General features: G+C 39.2%; 2 non-coding genes across 2 annotated transcripts; one reads left to right on the top strand and one right to left on the bottom strand.

Moving 5' to 3' along the window:
- Positions 1 to 6657: 6657 nt before the first annotated feature.
- On the bottom strand, positions 6658 to 6750 carry trnar-ucu. Its single transcript has 2 exons — positions 6714 to 6750; positions 6658 to 6693 (listed from the first exon to the last, which is right to left on the bottom strand). It is a non-coding gene; the product is annotated as a tRNA-Arg (tRNA).
- Positions 6751 to 12525: 5775 nt separating this feature from the next.
- trnay-gua lies at positions 12526 to 12613 on the top strand. The gene is given in 2 exon segments: positions 12526 to 12562; positions 12578 to 12613. It is a non-coding gene; the product is annotated as a tRNA-Tyr (tRNA).
- Positions 12614 to 17949: the final 5336 nt, after the last annotated feature.

The raw sequence follows: 17949 nt of genomic DNA, 5'->3' as shown, positions 1-17949 counted from the left end.
GCTGCATGAGCCTTCATTTGTGAGATAGTGCAGTCAAAGGGTAACCCACTCAAGGAGAAATGGCTCTGACTGTTCAGACGCCTATAAAAACGCCAGTCTGTACGCTGGTCTAATGGTATTTTGCTTGCAAATTAGGTTGGTGTTTTCATCTGATAGTAGCCCAAATCTGCCATGTTTTATGCCACAGCTTTTTAATTGGTCCTCATTTTCAGTAACACAACTTGATATTCTGAGATTAACTTGATGATATGATACAGACGGGGGAGAAATTAGATTTTATAAAAATGTTTTGGTGTATTTTACACATGTCAAACTAAAGAAATTTGTTGTTTTGTTTCCCCCAGACTTGGCTCCCTGAACTCAGCTCCAAAGGTCACAGACGTTGACAGAGTGAGACACTCCTTTCCTCTTTGTCAAAGAACCTCGAGTGCTTATAGCATGGACATTCCAAACTTAGAGACATAGTCCTAAATACATACAACCTTTTATACCACATGGCCCGCGAACATCTCGACCTGTCCAGACAACAACCTACTAATCTCAGCAAGCTGAAGCTAACTATTTAGTTTCTGTGGTAACGCTGTGTTGTGGTACTTCGCAGTAAGAGCTATATAAAGGGTCACTGACTTAAATGAGTATTTACAGTACAAGAACGAGATCAATACTATGAGATACGGCCTGTTAAAATAATACAGGCTCAGAGCTATGTTGGCCCTTCACTGATGACAGAATCCTTGGAGGCCATTACTATGTATGTTGTTTTGGTCCAACATTTAATGAAGTGTGCATACTGTGCATCTATAACCTCTGCTTTTAAAAACAATATTAAAGTTTTACAATTAGCTCTTCCAAATCTTTGAATATCTGCAGCTTCTGTGCATTTGCCAGAACTGCTGTGGGCTCGATTCTCAGGAGTTTCTTCCAAAACAAACATTTGTCTCTAGGGATTTTACTTCTGCAGGGAAGCATTTAAAAACATTTTTCTACTTTTTACTCTTTATTTCTTTGTCTTCTGAATGAGTGACACCCCAGAAGATAAGATCCCTCAGTGATGACGATTAAGTGAATGACTTTAAGCGTCTAGTTTTTGAGGAAACACAGTTGTTAAACTGAACCAGAGAGGTTAAGCTGACAAAAAGAAACCCTGTCATCCATTTTCATTAAACATAAAACAATATGAAGAAATATGATGACAGTTTTACCGCTAAAATGACAAAAACATTTTCTGGATTTTGTTACAATTGTTATAAGTTCTTTCAGCATTTTAATACGCTGCATTGAAAATGCAGTTTATCGTTTCTGAGATTCTATACAAATGTAGTAAATGTAAGTAAATGTAAGATTGTACAGGGACATTTTAGAGTATTTGCAGTAATCCTACTAGCTACCTGCTGTGGTTTTGGCGTGGAGCTGTAAGCGTTGGGTTTCGCCGGCGGGTCTTTTGACCGGGCTCACAGAGGATGAGTGGAGATCCTGAGTGCTGTAGAGGCACTTATGAAGGGCGCACATTGTTGCCAGCCCTGGGGAGAAAACTGAGCAGTCTGGCAACACAGGCGGAATTTCCTACTGTGATGTTATCTCACACAAGACATTTAGCTTCAGCCAAATGAAGAAGGGGGAGAGAAAGTGGTAAGGAAGAGGAGGGTCAAAAAAGAGGGCGATAGAAGGAAGGGGAATGACAGCTGAGGACATAAGGGAGAGGATGAAGAGGTGGTCAGATAATGATGAAGACAAGGGAAGTAAAATGTCCTGTAGAACAAAGGAAAATGAAGTAAAAGGCAATGAGGAAATACATTATGAAGGGTAGATGGGGAACAAGAAAGAGAGACTGCAGAAATGGGAGTGTAGGTACTTTTCTTTACACATTAGTTTTATGCACATTTTATATTCACATGAAAATCTTGTGGTACCTTCTTCTGTGTCTCCAACTGTGTATAAAGCCTGCATGTCATTCATCCTGTATTCCACTGTGGGGGTGCAAGCATCAGACCAGGCTCACTTTGCTTCTGAACATATTCTATGTTAACCAGAGGGGGCCACGAGTGGAGTAGAATTCACCGCATCAGAAAAGTGAAGATATATAATTTACAGACAGGACACATCCATCCATCCATCCATCCACCCACCCATCCATCCATCCATCCATCCATCCATCCATCCATCCACGCATCCACCCATCCATCCATCCATCCATCCATCCACGCATCCATCCATCCATCCATCCATCCATCCATCCATCCATCCATCCATCCATCCATCATCTCCCACTTATCTGAAGTTCAGTTCTGGTGGCAGTAGGCTATAAGCTGGATCCTTTTATCCAGGATCCTTACCCCCACACTTTCCATTTCCTCCTGGGTCTCCTGAGATCATAAGAGAAATGTAATCTCTCCAGTGGGTTCTGGGTTTACCCCAGGGTCTCTTTCTAGTTGGGCAAACCCAGAACACCTCCAAACTTGAAGTACCCAGAAGCATCCTAAGCAGAGGCCCAAACAACCTCAATACAGGACACATACATTTTTAAATTTAATACAAGGTTTTTTAAGTTACAGAACTGAAATGACAAGATGAAAGTTCTTTAGGGACACATAAATGATCAGAAATACTTTCATTTGTGCACAAATTGAGCACCGAGGAAGAGAAACCTGAATATGGTTTCAATATGTTTTGCAGCAGAAATCGATTTAGTAATCTAGATAAAGGCCTCAATTATATCAAATGTTACCAAAATTAAATGATCAACTTTTAGATCCACACTCTTCCTCTGCGTTGCCATTACACAACAACATCTTCACTGCATCGCACAGTAGTATATGGTGCAGTTTTCACGTGCAGTTTTCACTGTATCATCAAAGCAGCGTAGCAAAGAGAGTAATGAGAGGACCTTTGAATCAGGGACTAGAGCAAGACTAGTAAAGCATTTTTATGACCTTTGCATGATAAGATTTAATCATTGAACCACTTGACTGAAAGTACAGTTTGAATCAAAACAGTAAAAACTGTTTAGAAATCAGTTGGAGAATCAAGTTGAATGAGGAACTAGGTTTGTAATTTTAACAAAATATATAGGTTTGAAAATGCTAAATGTTAACACGCACTAACGGTTTACATGTTTGAATCACACTGACATGTCAAACTAAACCTGCGGGGTGAAAACTACAACAAAACCACATTTATGAGCCTATGTTTGTTTTTGTTTTTTAAATTAAGCAACAGAAACAGAAAATGTGACATTTCAAATATATTACAATCAACATTGCTATAGTTAAGAAAATGTTCCCCTTTTCCTTTTAAAAACGAGACATTTCAAGACATTTATGCAAAATTGATAACATCATTTTCTTATATGAGCTCAATTCTTAAAAAGTCTCATTATAAAGTCAATAAAATAGCACCTCATCAAAAGGACTGGGAAAACAGCCTAATAAAAATTCCACAAGCTCTAAAAGTTATCCTTCTTATCTCTCTGATTGAGCTGCAAGAGGACAAAAGTGACAACATAAAGTGATAAATTGGAAGCACTGTTGGGATTGCAGAAAACACTAGTTAGACTAGTAAATGTTTTACATGTTTTATATAGGCAGCACTGTCAGTGAAGCCCATAGCTGGCCTGCAGCCTGGAATCCAGAGATTTAAAAAGTTGTGCAATAATAAAACAAAGAGTAATGTGCCCTGAATGACTTCAAGCAATAACATGACTGTTGCTTTAAATTAGCACTTCAAGAAGCTTTTTGAGCCTTAAAGATTTCCAACATTAACATAATCTAATATGAGGTATTACAACTTGTGTATAAAATGCACTATTACATTTAAAGTATTTATTTTCCTTTGAATTTTCTGTCTAAGAGAAGGCATCAGCCCCACTTTTAAAGCCAAAGTCACTGAGAGTGACATGTGACTGTAACATTTTGTCATGTGCAGGCCTACTGCATCTGTTTTGAAGTCAAAGGACGTCACTCTCATGTGAAAGGAAAGATTGATCCTCAGACTGACTTCAGGCCTTTCTTGCTTCTGTCACATCAAAACCTTTAAGTCTCCTTGATGCTGAAAAAGGAGATCTCATGAAAGTTTTTATTTTCAAATTGACAGTCTTCTTTCTATATACATATCACAGAGACTGCATGGGGTTTATGGTTTATCTGAACAAGACCAGTCAAGTAAGTAGACACATAAAAATACTTAACAATTTAACAATATAACAATTTGAAATTAAACATGCCATGTGATTCATTCAATAACCTGTAACACATGACTTGATATCTTTCCTGCCAAATGAATTTACTCAACAGTAGTGTTCTTCTGGACAATAATTACCGACCTGTTTACTGTGCAGACGGTTAATGTTTTGTTAACACAGTAGTCGCTGTAGTAACATGGCAACAATAAAAACGGGAGAGCATTTTTCATTGTTCTGCCAGTATTAAACAAAGAAAGCTATGATCGTGATCGTCTGACATTCTTGAAGTACTTTTTGTTTAACTTTTATTTAATCACCTGAGAAAGTAACATACAACAAAAGCGAATGTTTTGTCTGAAGAGAGGATTTTCAGACATTCAGGTGTGTGAGCACAGATAAGCGTACAATCGTTCAGATGCATCACTTCCTTTGACACTTGACTGGAAAACAGTGATCCATATATGGTTTTCAGGGTTGGAGCAACAACCAACCAACCAAATAAAGTCCCACAAACAGCTAGTTTGACACACCCTCAACCTAAGAGCGAGAAGTTGCCAGTTTTTTTCCTTGTTTGCTCGTCTTACTTTTAAAAGGCATCATTCTGCTTTATGAAATGATGATTGGATTACACAGGTGACCTGTTGGTGGCATCTTTCTATTATGTTGAGTTGCATCTACAGCCATGTGAAGTTCAGAAAGTTGAATGACACAATTTAAAGTATAGAAATGTTCCCTGTGAGAGAATGCCCTCGGAAAACAGGTGTTAAGGCTTCTCCTTGTAAACACGGTAAATACTTTGACAGAGTACTTTGACATACTTTGACTCTGGCAGAGTTTTATAACTGATACCCTTCCTAAGACAACTCAAAATGTACTACTCCTGCTGGATCAAACCAACACCCTGCACTCTGGGAGAACTCTGCATTAAACCTGCATGAAACCCCAAATTTCAAAAAGTGAGCAGTCCAGAAATTCTTAGTGTTAGCATGTTGGATAGCTAACAGCTTGGCTAATAAGTGCAAAAGCTTGAGCGCAGCTTTGGCTCTGCTTAGGTTTCACTTCACACTTTGCAAATGGTAAAAAGAGCATGGCACCAAAGTATTGTGCACTGTGTATCTTCAAACATCTACAGCTGCAGGTTTTAGCAGATAGTTCTCACGTAGATGTGCCTCGCTCACAGGGCTGCTGGTTCACACGACCAGTTAGAGCAAGCTTTTTCAGTAATGGGGCCTTGCAGATACAGGACATGAAGGTAAAAAGGGGGTCAAAAGAAGTGCTCTATATCTGTGTTTTTAACTTTTGTTTTTATTCTAAGGTGCTCAAGGTTAATGTGAGCAATTTAACAGCATGTACTGCATGAAAACAGGAGAAAATAACTCAGAATTGCATATCAGATAGTGAAGAGTGGCAAAGGTACAACCACAATGATAAAAATTCCATCTAAAAATAAAGGCCGATTGTCTTGAGTACTGACAATGATGCTGCTGACCTGCAGATTTTATTTGGGTTTTGTTTATTCATTAATTTGACCAACGGAGATGTTGAAAATGCTCTGGTTTAACTTTTATCCATGTGAGGTTTGTACATGCTAGGCCTTGGGAACTTACATTTGCTGAAAAAGCACCTGATGAAGACTTTAGGACAACAAATTCTTAAATAACACAGTTTATAGATTAAGCAACGTCTATGCAGAAGGCCACGGTGCATGTATAGACGCAAAGTTCAGTTCTAAGGTTAACTCAAGGTAAAATAATTCTCTTGTTATAATGTATGTTAATACAGTTTTTTAGTTTCAGATTTGTATTTGACACTGAGCTGCTACCAGATCTAAAGGTCTGGTGCTGAATAATTGAAATCAGAGCAATGAAAAAAGCTTTGGGGATTTGCTAACTTTTCCTGGATAAATACAAAAGGGTTGAAAAGCAGCTCTTCGAATTATGCAGAGCTTTGTGAAACATCCACTTTTGACATATGACCTGTCAATCTAAGTCACAGTTGGACCTGATTAAGCTGATGAAACCAACAGAGAGCCACGTGAAACTGACAAAGACACATTCCACTTTGTATGCATAAGATGCTGTTGTTCCAGGAGCAACAGACTTATATGAAAAAATGTTAAAAGCAGCTCCAAAAATAAACCATCGTAACACTTCTTTGATACTAAGGCTTTATAAAATCTGCCAAATAGGTGAGTTAAGCTCGCTTGTTTTCAGTGCAAATGAGCTTTAATCAGTTGCATCATGTGGCGTCATCTTGATACCTGCGCACAATCTGCACATTTATGGCAATGGATACAGTTGGGAAAACTACTTTTTTCTAACATTTTATTTTATTCTTTCTAATGCATGATATGAATTTAATTCATTTAAATTAATTAATTTAAATATTTTCATCGACAATTTACACCCCATCTAAAACCTTCTTTGTGTTTTATCATCTAAGTGAAACAGCCCATAATCTTTTGTTCAGATAGAAAACAGCGACCCTGGTGGGACTCGAACCCACAACCTTTGAATTGCATCTCTATGTCTTTAACTAGAAGTCCAATGCGCTATCCATTGCGCCACAGGGCCACATGCATGCATGCTGCTGTCCCTTTCTCGTTTCGTCTGAAAATATGACTGAATCTTCTTGGGAATTACCACTAATTCATACTGTGCATTAATTCCTATGGATTGGACTCTTATAAAATTTACATGTTTTGCTTTTAGTGATTTTAGTCAAGACCAATAGCAAAAGAGAACAGCATACACTGTAATGTCCTCTCTACAATGTCAGTAATAAGGGAAAATATAAATAAAAATTAGTGCATTTGTGGAGTTTTTGATGCTTGAATATTGAATCCATCTGAATCTTTTTTTCTTTTTTGTTTGAAACACTTTGGTTTGTTCCATTTTTATATTATGAAATCTAAAGATAGCTGACCTCAATGAAACTTGACTTGAATGTTTGAATACAGACCGAGTTTTCAGCTTGGGGTTACATCCAAAAGGGGCATGGTCACTATAAAGATAAATAAGTAATTAGCAACTTAGATTTGTTCACTTAAACCCATTTGTTTTAAACAGCTTATTGAAAAGCCAGATTGCATTTTTAATAAAGTATTTTGGCATAATAGAGGACAATAGATGTTTTTCCTTTGTTGTATTCAAAGGAAGCAAACAGACTAAGGGCTCTACAGTTGCTCATAAATGTGTTATTTTAGCTTAAACCCTGCTGATGTGAATGGGTACTTGTTGCCATGTGTCTGAGTGAAGAGGCCCGGTCCTGGTCGACTTAGCTGTGTGACACGCGATAGGGTCCAAATCCAAAGTGGAATGGCTGCAGGCTTCAACCTGCGCTTAAGAGGGTCACTGCTGAACAAAGGGGGTTCAGTCACTTGCTGAGAGGCTGCACACACTGAAAGGAACATGGGGCCAAGGCGGTGTGTGCGTGTGCCCGTTTGTGTGTGTGTGACACAGAGGGAAAGCGAGCGTGAGCACGTTTGAGCTTAAAATAATTTTAAAGAGAGAAATTAGTGTATCTTATCTCAGATGCCTTGCTTTCTTCATTGAAATCTTTCCCTCACATCTTACATGTCTCATCTGAAGAAATTAAGAGGAGAAGTGAGAACAGAGGAATCCAGGAAATACGCACTTAGTGAAATGAGCCGTCTTTGCCTCTAGAGTGGCATCAGAGGCGACATGAGTTAATAATGGCTGCGCCGCTGGATCAGTTTAGCTGCTCTGTCTTTTGCCTGCTGCACAGCACGGATGATTAATTAAATACTCCCAAAATAATGACAAAGTGAGCAGTTTGTAGTAGGCTTACTGCTTTCATATCATCAAACAGGACCCTGAGAATTGTTTCTCTTTCTTAATACACACTAGAAGTTGACAAAAGTGTTATGGTGGTGCATCTGCATTGCAGCCAGATCACCACTTACTAAATATTTGAAGGCATTTTAAAGCTCATATATGCCAGCAGTGTGAAGGTGTCCTGTGTAGTTTTCTTGTCTTTACGGGTGAACAAACCTGTTAAACTCTTTGATCCTCATAAATTGTTTGTAAAAATTTTACAATAACCTTTTACAACTCTGCATACTTTCTTGCTTCATCAGTGTTTTACTGTTACATTGCCCTGGCTTTGGGGTATCTGTGAATCAGTGGAACAAAGTCTGCAAGTGACAAACAAAACAGGATGTGACTTAAAAAAATACAGTTACATGGAGCTACGCGAGCTCAGAAACCTTGCAGGAAACCTCTAAACTGTTACAACACTGAAAACCAGTGTGTATGTGTTTATATGTGTTGCTGTTTATGTCCCTGTGTGTGTGTGTATGGGTTTACAGGGCAAAGATGCACTAACGACGTCTGCTTGTTTAGTCAAGAGCAAGAAAAGTGAGTGAGATTTTCAGATTAGGTTCTTGCCAAAAGACTATGACTGCCCCGTAAGGTTTTTCTAAGCACTGAGAATGTTAAACAGTGCGTTCTGTGTACAAGTATATCTTGAAGGGAAAAAACCCAACTCAGACATCTTTAAAAGCTTTTTATTTGTACTGTTTGTTCATATTTTTTGTGGAAGGTCACACCTGCCATTCCTCCAGGTGGCTGGGTATTATACTGCACTATGAATTAAACCAAGAATGCAGCATTTCACAAGAGAACAAGTCTTTTATTTGGTCAGTGATATCCGTTGTGTCTGATTCCTGTGTGTTACCATCATAAAAGGGCTCAGCTTTTGCACTACACTCTCCTTTCCATGAAAAAACACTTCAAAATTCCCAGACGTGACATCCTAAAACAATATCTGTACTAATCTGGAAGAATAATACAGTAAATGTTCCCATACAATCAAGAGGTGTCTGCAAATTGTGTCTTTTATTGCAGCTCATTCAAAATCCAAACTTGTGTAAGTCCCCGTTATATTGCTTCCCACAGTTTTGGCAGAAAGGCTCCTCAAAACGGGGAATATTTCACCTCTTAAGCCAAACGTGAAGTGCCAAACCTGCAAAACATAGCGACTGCCTCGGCTTTTCACTTTGCCTGGCACAAATCATTCAATGTCAGGCCATTTCCCACGCCAAATAGGCTTAAAATGCTAAAAAGACGAGAAGAAAAGAAGAAAGTCCTGTCAAGTTTTTCCACTTGGTTTTGTTCTCTTTTTCTGCCTCTGTGTTTTTTCACCTCAGTATCTATTTGTCCCTTTTTCTTTTCTCCTTTTCCCTCCCCCCTCCACCTCCTCCCCCCACCCTCCTCTGCAAGTCTAACATGTCATTCTCCTTCTTTTGTACCTACAGGCCTTTTTTCCTATTGAACTCCCCGCCCTCTCCACTCCTCTGGCTCTCCTTTTTCCTCTCAGGGGCCTAATTATGAGCCGGCATTAAATAAAAACATTTATATTTCTCCAAAAAAAGGCTTCTCTCTGTGCTTTCTCTGGACAATGAGGGCTTATGATTCTCCCTTCCCTCCTGCTCCCTCTTTCTGTCTCTTTCTCTGCTGAGTGGCCATTCACTGGGGGTCTATGTCTCTTTGTGATTGGCTTGCTCTAGGACTCCTAGGGGGCAGTAATTGTGTCTCATTAAGTCTTACAGTAGTCGTGAGGGGAGTGTAGTGGGGTGGGAAGTGAGGGGGAGTTTGCTGCACAAGGCCTCGCAATTAGAAATCCCAGAGAGCTTGAATGGGAACCCTAATCAGACCACAATGGCCGAGGCTCCCTGCCTATTAGGGCAAAAAGGAAGTGTTGCCATTGTCCAAACACACACACATGCAGACGCACACACACACACCAGGAATGCATGCAGAACAGTGGGGATGGATGTAGTTGTGTGGTGGCATCGTCCCACAGGCCAATTTGGAACGATTGGGAGACTTAAGAGAGCTTTTCACTGCCTCAGTCACGAAATACACATTCATGCACTCAGAAAGTCGAGTACACACACACACACACACAGGTGCAGGCACACATACACTTTTCCATCCATACTGAAGCTAAAAACGGGTCTCATTAGTGATGTTGAGGACGAGCTGGGAGTTTGCTTTCTGTTTGCTCATTTGTCACCCTGTGATTCCTCTCACTGCACACAGGAGGTTTTTCAATTTTTGTGTGAAAAACACTTCCTGCAAGAAACATATTTTAGTGTCTCCGTGAAGCAGAAGCGGGGTAATACAATCAGCATGCTGCGTCTGCGGTGGATACATAAATAACCCATGCACCTCATCTCTGTGGAAATTCAGTAAATTTCAGTGTCTGTGAAATAAAAAAAGAAAAAAAAAAGAAGAAAAAAAACATACAAATAATGATATTCCACCACCATCTGTCTCTAAAAGGGAAATGCATTGGAAAGTGAAAACTTTGCAAAGCCTTCCCTTGTTTTTATCTCATAATAGGAGCAGAAAGTGGGTCTCTTTTCCTCCGTTTATCTGTGTAGCGTTCCCAGGAGAAACAGTGGCTACCCCTCCTTATCTTTGTTACTGCCGAGTGCTGCAGTGGATTATGAAGTGGATTATGCAAATGTCTCACAATATATTCATATTAACAAAGGTTGAGGTTCATGTGCCTGTGCCCGGAATTTATGAATACGCACATATTTTAAAAATGGCTGGAATGTGCTATAATTTAATGGAAATGAACTCAAATGACTGTTATAATTATTGTAATGTGCTTTGCCTCATTTTCAATTTGTGGAATTAGTAGCAACTTTAAAATAAAGCAATATTCAATTCAATTTAGCCCATTGTTGCAATTGTCAGCTCTATTGATCCTCTGTAGAATAGACGGTTATTGTTGGACTTTGATCCAAATATTGAGTAATTTGCAGTTTAGTTTTTCTGGAGTCACAAAAACTGCTGGGATCATGTCACAAATGGAAGACTCTCTTGGTTTTGAAGAGTTTTCATTGGTGTTTTGTTTGTTCTAAATGCAAAACATGGACAGTCTGAAGACTAATAAGCAGTGGAGGAAGCTCCTTGTCAGCTTAAAAAAAGTCAAGGTCATAAAGGAAGCATTCTGTTTTCTATTGAGAAGGAAATACAACGCTTATGGACGACTGGGAAATATTAACATCCTGCTTAGCCGACTGACTCATCTGAAATGATGCAATAACAGATTCATGAGCAGTTGTTGAATTTATGATTCATCTGGCCGTGTCCTTAAAGTCACCAATAGGTGAAGTTTAAGAAAAATGTTTCTGGATCTAAGGGGCAGAGGTAAAACAGTTTCAGTATACCTCTGTAGACTACAGGATACTCAGTAGTTACATTTCACATTAGGTTATCTATGCTTGGGTAGCAAATCAGTTCATAACAGATCTGACATCCCTGGAGATAAATGTGACTGGATAAAGGCACAAGTTCAAACCTGCTCACGGGATGGGAACATCTGGGTGCGGAAAGTCAGCAGGAAACATTCAGCCTTCACGTGCTACAATGATCTTCGCTGAGCCGTTCGGTTGTGAACCAAGCAAAACGCTGAAGCTGACTAACTTTGCATAGAAGCAGGAAGCAATTTTAAAGATATTGAAACGATATTCCTGTTTTAAAAATAGATCAAATGACAGTATGGATATTTAGTGTTACTCTGTTGCTATAATGAGAGAAAGAATCTGGAGTTTCTCCTGTCTGTGTAGTTTCAGCCATACTGTATATAAAATGCTGTTATATTGTTTTTATATTATGAATGCATATAAAAGATGGACTATCAAGAACCAATGGCATATGAACTGCCTTTGGAAACATCCCTTTTAGTGTTACTGACACCGTCCATTTTTGAGCCAAAAGCTGCTATGTTTGTAAGAAAAGGTAATAATGTCAAACATGAAGCCCACTTGGAAAATGTGAAGGAGGACATAAATTTTAGACTTTTATCTGTATTTTCATACATTTTACAGACTTTCTATTGAAAAAGACGTCTTCCATTCGCAATCATACAACACTAATGTAAATAAGTAGTAGATAAATAATTAAATCACAGTATGTTCCTGTTTTTTTTTTTTTTTTAACTCTCTACTACAGAAATGTATGATTTTTACAGTGAGTTCACAAACAAAGTTCACAAGCAAACAAAAAAAAGTCCATTTTGGTCGATTAACAAAAATTCTCCTCAACAAGAATTTTAATCCATGACATTGAACACACCAGCTAATATGAGACCCGTGTTTGGTTTCAGCTCTTTTATCTTTTATTTGATGTTTTGACCAACAGTCTTACTCTTTTGGTTTACCAACTTTGTTTTTGTAAGCAGTCAAGTGCTTCCAGCAACCTGCAACTGATAAAAGTCTACAGCAGTAAACAGTACACCTACAGTACTGTGCATATATACACAACACAGCTGTGTGTAGAATATACAACCTAACAAACCCAGAGTTCACCCGTTCGATAGCTCAGCTGGTAGAGCGGAGGACTGTAGGAGAGTTATGCTGAAATCCTTAGGTCGCTGGTTCGATTCCGGCTCGAAGGAGGAGGCTTTTGTGTTTTGGTAAGAGTGGCGAACAGACATCGTCAATGTTGGCAGTTGGGAATGTCACATATGTTACTTGTAAACTGTAAACTCCCTGATAAGTGTGCCAACTTCTCAACCACTACAAGCTCCTGAATCAAATCAATGTGGTAGAACGTCTCATAGTAATAAACTAAGCAAGAGTTCATTTATTTCTGTATAATGTATACTATTTACTCTTATTGAACTATTAAACTCTCATTACTGAATTTCCCAGAGGAACCCACCCGAGGGATTAATAAAGTTTTATCTAATCTAATCTAATCTGAAGTCCACTTTAGATCAGATCTCTTGAAGACAACCTATCATAAAATGTGTTATAGTTGTTGGCATTATAGTTACGGCTCTTATTTAAGTTTTGTATGTGCTGTATGTGTTTTGTTTTGGTCTGACTAAAAACAGACTAAAAAGTCTGACTAAGCAGCAAAATGTTTGCTGTCAAGGACATCAAAACATACTGACATTCCAAAAGCTATTTTATTTGCACTCTCACTGGTCATGTCCTTTCTCACACGCTCACTATCAGCACCAGTCTCACTGTATCATTTTCCACAATGAGAGCGATCTGCCCACAAATTTCATGACCTCATGCCAGATTACTTTACATCCAAATTACATCTTAAAGTTGAAGGGTTGACCGGCTTAACCAGTATTGTGGGGCATTCAGTGTACCGGAGAAAGCATAATGAGTTTTATCTCAACAACAGGCAAAGCAGTCTTTGGGTGTCAGCCGGGATGGACCTGTTGGCTAATTGGGGTTGTCAGGATTTTAAACACAATTAATGAAAATTCCTTCTCCTTTTCCCTGACCTAATTGCAGGTGATAATTATTGTTTGTGGCCAAATTTAAACAAATAATTAACAAATGTATACTGACAAACTGGCTGACTTGATTCTTTGCAAATCCCTGCACCATTGTATTGTTAATTGGGTTGAATGTAAGTGGAGACTCTGACATGTTTTCCACTCCCCAAACAGGTCCTTGCTGCATACAGTCTTAAGCTCTAGAATAAACAGCCTCAACTTTAGTAGGTGTTCTTCTTAAAGCCTCAATATAGAGTTTCACATTATTAGCGCAGTTAAGTGAACACATTATAGCTGAAAAGTTTGTTTATTGGAGCCTTTGTGATAAAGCCAACAATCCAATGTTGAGTTTTTGTACAGCTTAATTGTTAATGGATAAGTAAATTGTGAAACAACCAAGAACATTTAAATGTTGGCTGAAACGCTGAGCTTCACTGCATGTGGAAATCTCAGAGAATTGCAGTGATATTCTTTAGAGTTAAAGTTGTTTTTTTTTTTTTTTTTACATAGCATTCTATACATAAAAAACTGTCAGTTGCAAGATATGAATACAAATTTTAAAATGTGGAAATGGGAAAAAATGCTAATCTAAAAAAAAAGAAAAAGAAATGAAAGATTTTTTAAACATCCGTTTGGGTAAATTTTTGGTATTTAGACTTCTCGAAGGGGGATTTTTTTGAGTATATTGTTTTACATCTGTAACACAAACCCCAGTTTTCTCTGCTACACTGCCAGATGCTTCAACATCCCCCTGAGCTAATCTCATAATACCCTATTAGTAGCCCTGAAAGTGTACAACAATATGAGATCTCAGACCATGCCATGTTTCCACTGAGCACATTTCCAAAACATGATAGAGGCATGAATTGCGCTGGTGATGGCTATTTGTAAGGGGTTTCCCTCCCTGCCACACAAAAGGGGCTTAGCAGAGAGGCAGCATGTTCTCAGGCATTGTCTCTGGGCCTGGACCACCCGTTCCCCCTTGCTGTCCCACTGTCAGCCAAACAATGCAGTGGTGCTACTCCCACTTTGCCCCCAACCCCCATCCTATTTACTCAACCACCCCCTCCCTTCCCCCACCACCCACACTCTGGACACAAGTAGTGGTGACATGATGTTTCTTTAGTGGTGAATGTGCACCATTAGTCAACAGCTGGGCGCAATTCATTTGGCCTGGAAAGTCAAGTCAAGACCAGATAGCTTTGTTCGAGTAAACTGCAACAGCATGGCCGTTTATGAACACAAAAGCCATGCTGAGATATTTTATCCTAAAAATGTAAACTTTTTTTTTTTTTTAGCCAGAGAAGTAAGTGCAGCACTTCTAATGTGAACAAGCAGCAGCAGCATTTTTTATGTGTTGTATAATGCAAAGTTTTTACAGGTAATTTTAGCCTTTAAAATCAAGTTTTATCTCTTACCTGTTAAATTGTTTGAAAAATCTTGTCATATCTACAGTTACAGGGCTGTGCATCTCAAAAAAGGTGAAAACAACAAAATCACAAGAATCCACATTTTTGTGGTTGAAACTTTTTTGTATAATAAATATTCTATATATGGGAGTCCTAATGTGATATGACTGTTTCTAAAAATAAAACCTTTTTGGTCCATATGCACAGTTTTATATGAAAGTTTAACATACCTGTGTCTTTTTGTTATCACACCAAGGATTTCCCCAGGTTTACATGAAAGGGCGTTGCCAGCATCTGACCATGCACAATTATGGATAAATGTACTGGCAGCAGAGCGGCTAATTTTACAAAGAAAGATATAAAACCCCTTTTCCATTGGTACCTACTTGGATTGACTCGCCACAGATGCCATGACCCGATGCGGATTGACTGGTTTTCCACTGCAATCCAGTACTACTTAACATGCGTGGTTGTCGTCATAGAAACACGCATAGAAAAAGTGGACTTCAAAGCAAGCCACAGACCTGCTGCTCGGTCTGTGGCTTTGTTAGACTCTGGGACCACAGCGTTGTTTCTTGTAGCCATTTTCCTTGTTACCAGGTTTCAAAAATGGCGGTTTTAATTTTCAATGACACTACTGACCAGCCAGATGGTGGAGTCCTCAGTCTGATGACACACACTGCTCGGATTGCTTGGAACCCCGAGCGAGCAGGTACTTAAAAAGTACCAGGTACTATGACCTAATAAAAACCCTGAAAACTGTGGCGAACTGTACCAAGTCAATCTGAGTAAGTACTAATGGAAAAGGGGCTTAACTGTACTATGGGACAAATGAAGTGGTTAAACACTTATTATGACACAGCTACTACAGACAGAGCAGTGGTATGAGAGAAAACATTCTGTACATTAGTTTACTATTAAAAGCATTGCATGAATACATGGGCTTTCTTTTCACAAAAAGAGAACTTCAAGCAAACCAAAATGTGTCATTTGCAACCTCTCAAGAATCTTTAGAACACTTAATGGCCTTGGGAGGGAGCAACAATGGTAAATACAGGATGAAGGTGCTGTGTTCTGTACTACTGAAGAACATGGAAAATTTATGACCGTACAGACATTTGCACATCTATACCCCATTCCTTCATCCCTGAATACTAAGCATCGCTATGGGAGATTTCTTTAGCTCAAACTTGCAACATACACCTAACGGTTGGCTTGGATTGAGGTCAAATCATATTCACAGCATAAACTAACCACTCTGTAGTTATTCAGAGCTGCAGTGATACCACATCCTCCAAATGTCTTGCCTCAGTTTTTTTCGTCTGCAACTAAGTGTGATTACTGTTCTGCACAAATGAACGGCACCAAGAGGGAACCAGAGTTCAGTTTAAATGAACTAAACACTGCAGGTGTGACAACCCTCTAAGAATTTATATTTCTTACTGCTCACCAGTAAAATGCAAAAAACATGGGATGTTATTAAAAAATCCTTACCACATGCATGTGTGAGGTATCTTCGAGGTGATGCGGTTTTTTGGACAACTGACTAGTCAGTAGGTAGTGATTTGATATTTGTTGATCTCTAATCAGGAACACAACCTGGTCCTTTAAAGGTTAGGTTGGTAGCACAAGTTACCATGGTGATATAACCATGGGAGAAGTGAACTACCTTAGCAGGAGAATCCCTGGGTTAACCCTGAAGTTAACTGGACAAGGCAAAAATCATGCTTCGTAGCACAGAGGGGTCTTTCAGTGTGGAGATTCAATGGGTAGATGTGGATATAAAAGTGTGTAGTTGTGGTCTCTCTGTTAGTCCTATGACTCATGGTGACCTGTCCAGGATGAAACCCATCTCTTGCCCTATGAGAGCTGTGACCCTGAGTTGCATAAGTAAGAAAATGGATCGTTGGGTGGATAAAGTTTTGAATATTTACAATCCTCAGGGCAACAGCTGCCTCACTTTACAGTGCACTGTGTATAGAGACTAAAACTAACACAAGCTAAGTGTGACCTCGTTAGATAGCTCAGTTGGTGGCATAAAGAGCTGTATGAGAGCTTTGTTGAAATCCTTGAGTCTGTGGTTCAGTTCAGTTAAGATGTAGGTGTCTGTACGTGGGTGACAATAAACGTGTATTCTTGTAAGCATTGGTCTTGCACTGGTATGCATCACTTTAACAAGTAGTGATGAAAAAGTGCATAATAACCCCTATGAATGTACTCTGTTGGGGGCATGTACAGCTGAAGACACCATGGCTGAATAGTCATTCCTGTCATACTTCTTTGAAGTGTCCTTGCGTAGGTTGCAAGCATAGTTGGCACATGATAATGTAAAGCTCTGCAGATGACTCCATGGTGTCACAAAAACACTTGCAGGCATGTGGACAAAAGCTCACACCACACAGACATGGACTATAACGTGCCGGAACAGCAAACAGTTTGCTAAAGAAAATCTTTACTGTCTTTGAAGTTTTTTTCTCTCAGCAATGGGCTTGCTTGTACACACAGCCGCAGTGCCTAAGTAATCTGTCAAAACTAGCCAGTAGGTTAGAGGACTCCAGGTACACTGTGAATATTGTGATATGTTTGATATAATGTTATTATGTTAACACTTTGATAACTGAGAAAGACACAAGGCGTCATTCTCCTAAGCTGTTTTAATGAAAGCCTTTTTTCATTTAACATTTTAAATGCAAAGACACCAAATATGTCATCATATATTTCCTTAAAACATGTCTACTTGGTTTTAAAACAGAACTAAACCAAACTGTCTGTCATCTTGGGCTGCAGCTGTGGATGCAAAATAATCAATCAGTGCTCAAAAGAGGCAGCAGATAGGGTTATTGAGATCATCAGCAAGCTAGCACAACACAGTGTTGTGGGTCCCTGGGGGTCATATCTGAGTTTTTGGCCCTGGACTCATAGAATCAGAAGTGAGACTGACTTTGTTAACTGATGTCTCTGTGCAGGCCCAGGCATGAGCCAGTGTGAATAGTGCCTCTGGCAATGCTGACCGGTAGTCAGGCAGGAGTCAATGTGGCTTCAGGCTAAAGCATCTGGGCAGACAGCTTTCTAGGTAGCCAACGC

Source organism: Haplochromis burtoni, unplaced genomic scaffold (genome assembly GCF_018398535.1).
Source record: "Haplochromis burtoni strain Fernald_Lab_line unplaced genomic scaffold, NCSU_Asbu1 Contig_27, whole genome shotgun sequence".
NCBI classification, from domain to species: Eukaryota; Metazoa; Chordata; class Actinopteri; order Cichliformes; family Cichlidae; genus Haplochromis; species Haplochromis burtoni.
Note: the sequence above shows the minus strand (reverse complement) of the source record. Positions and strands in the feature narration are given on the sequence as shown.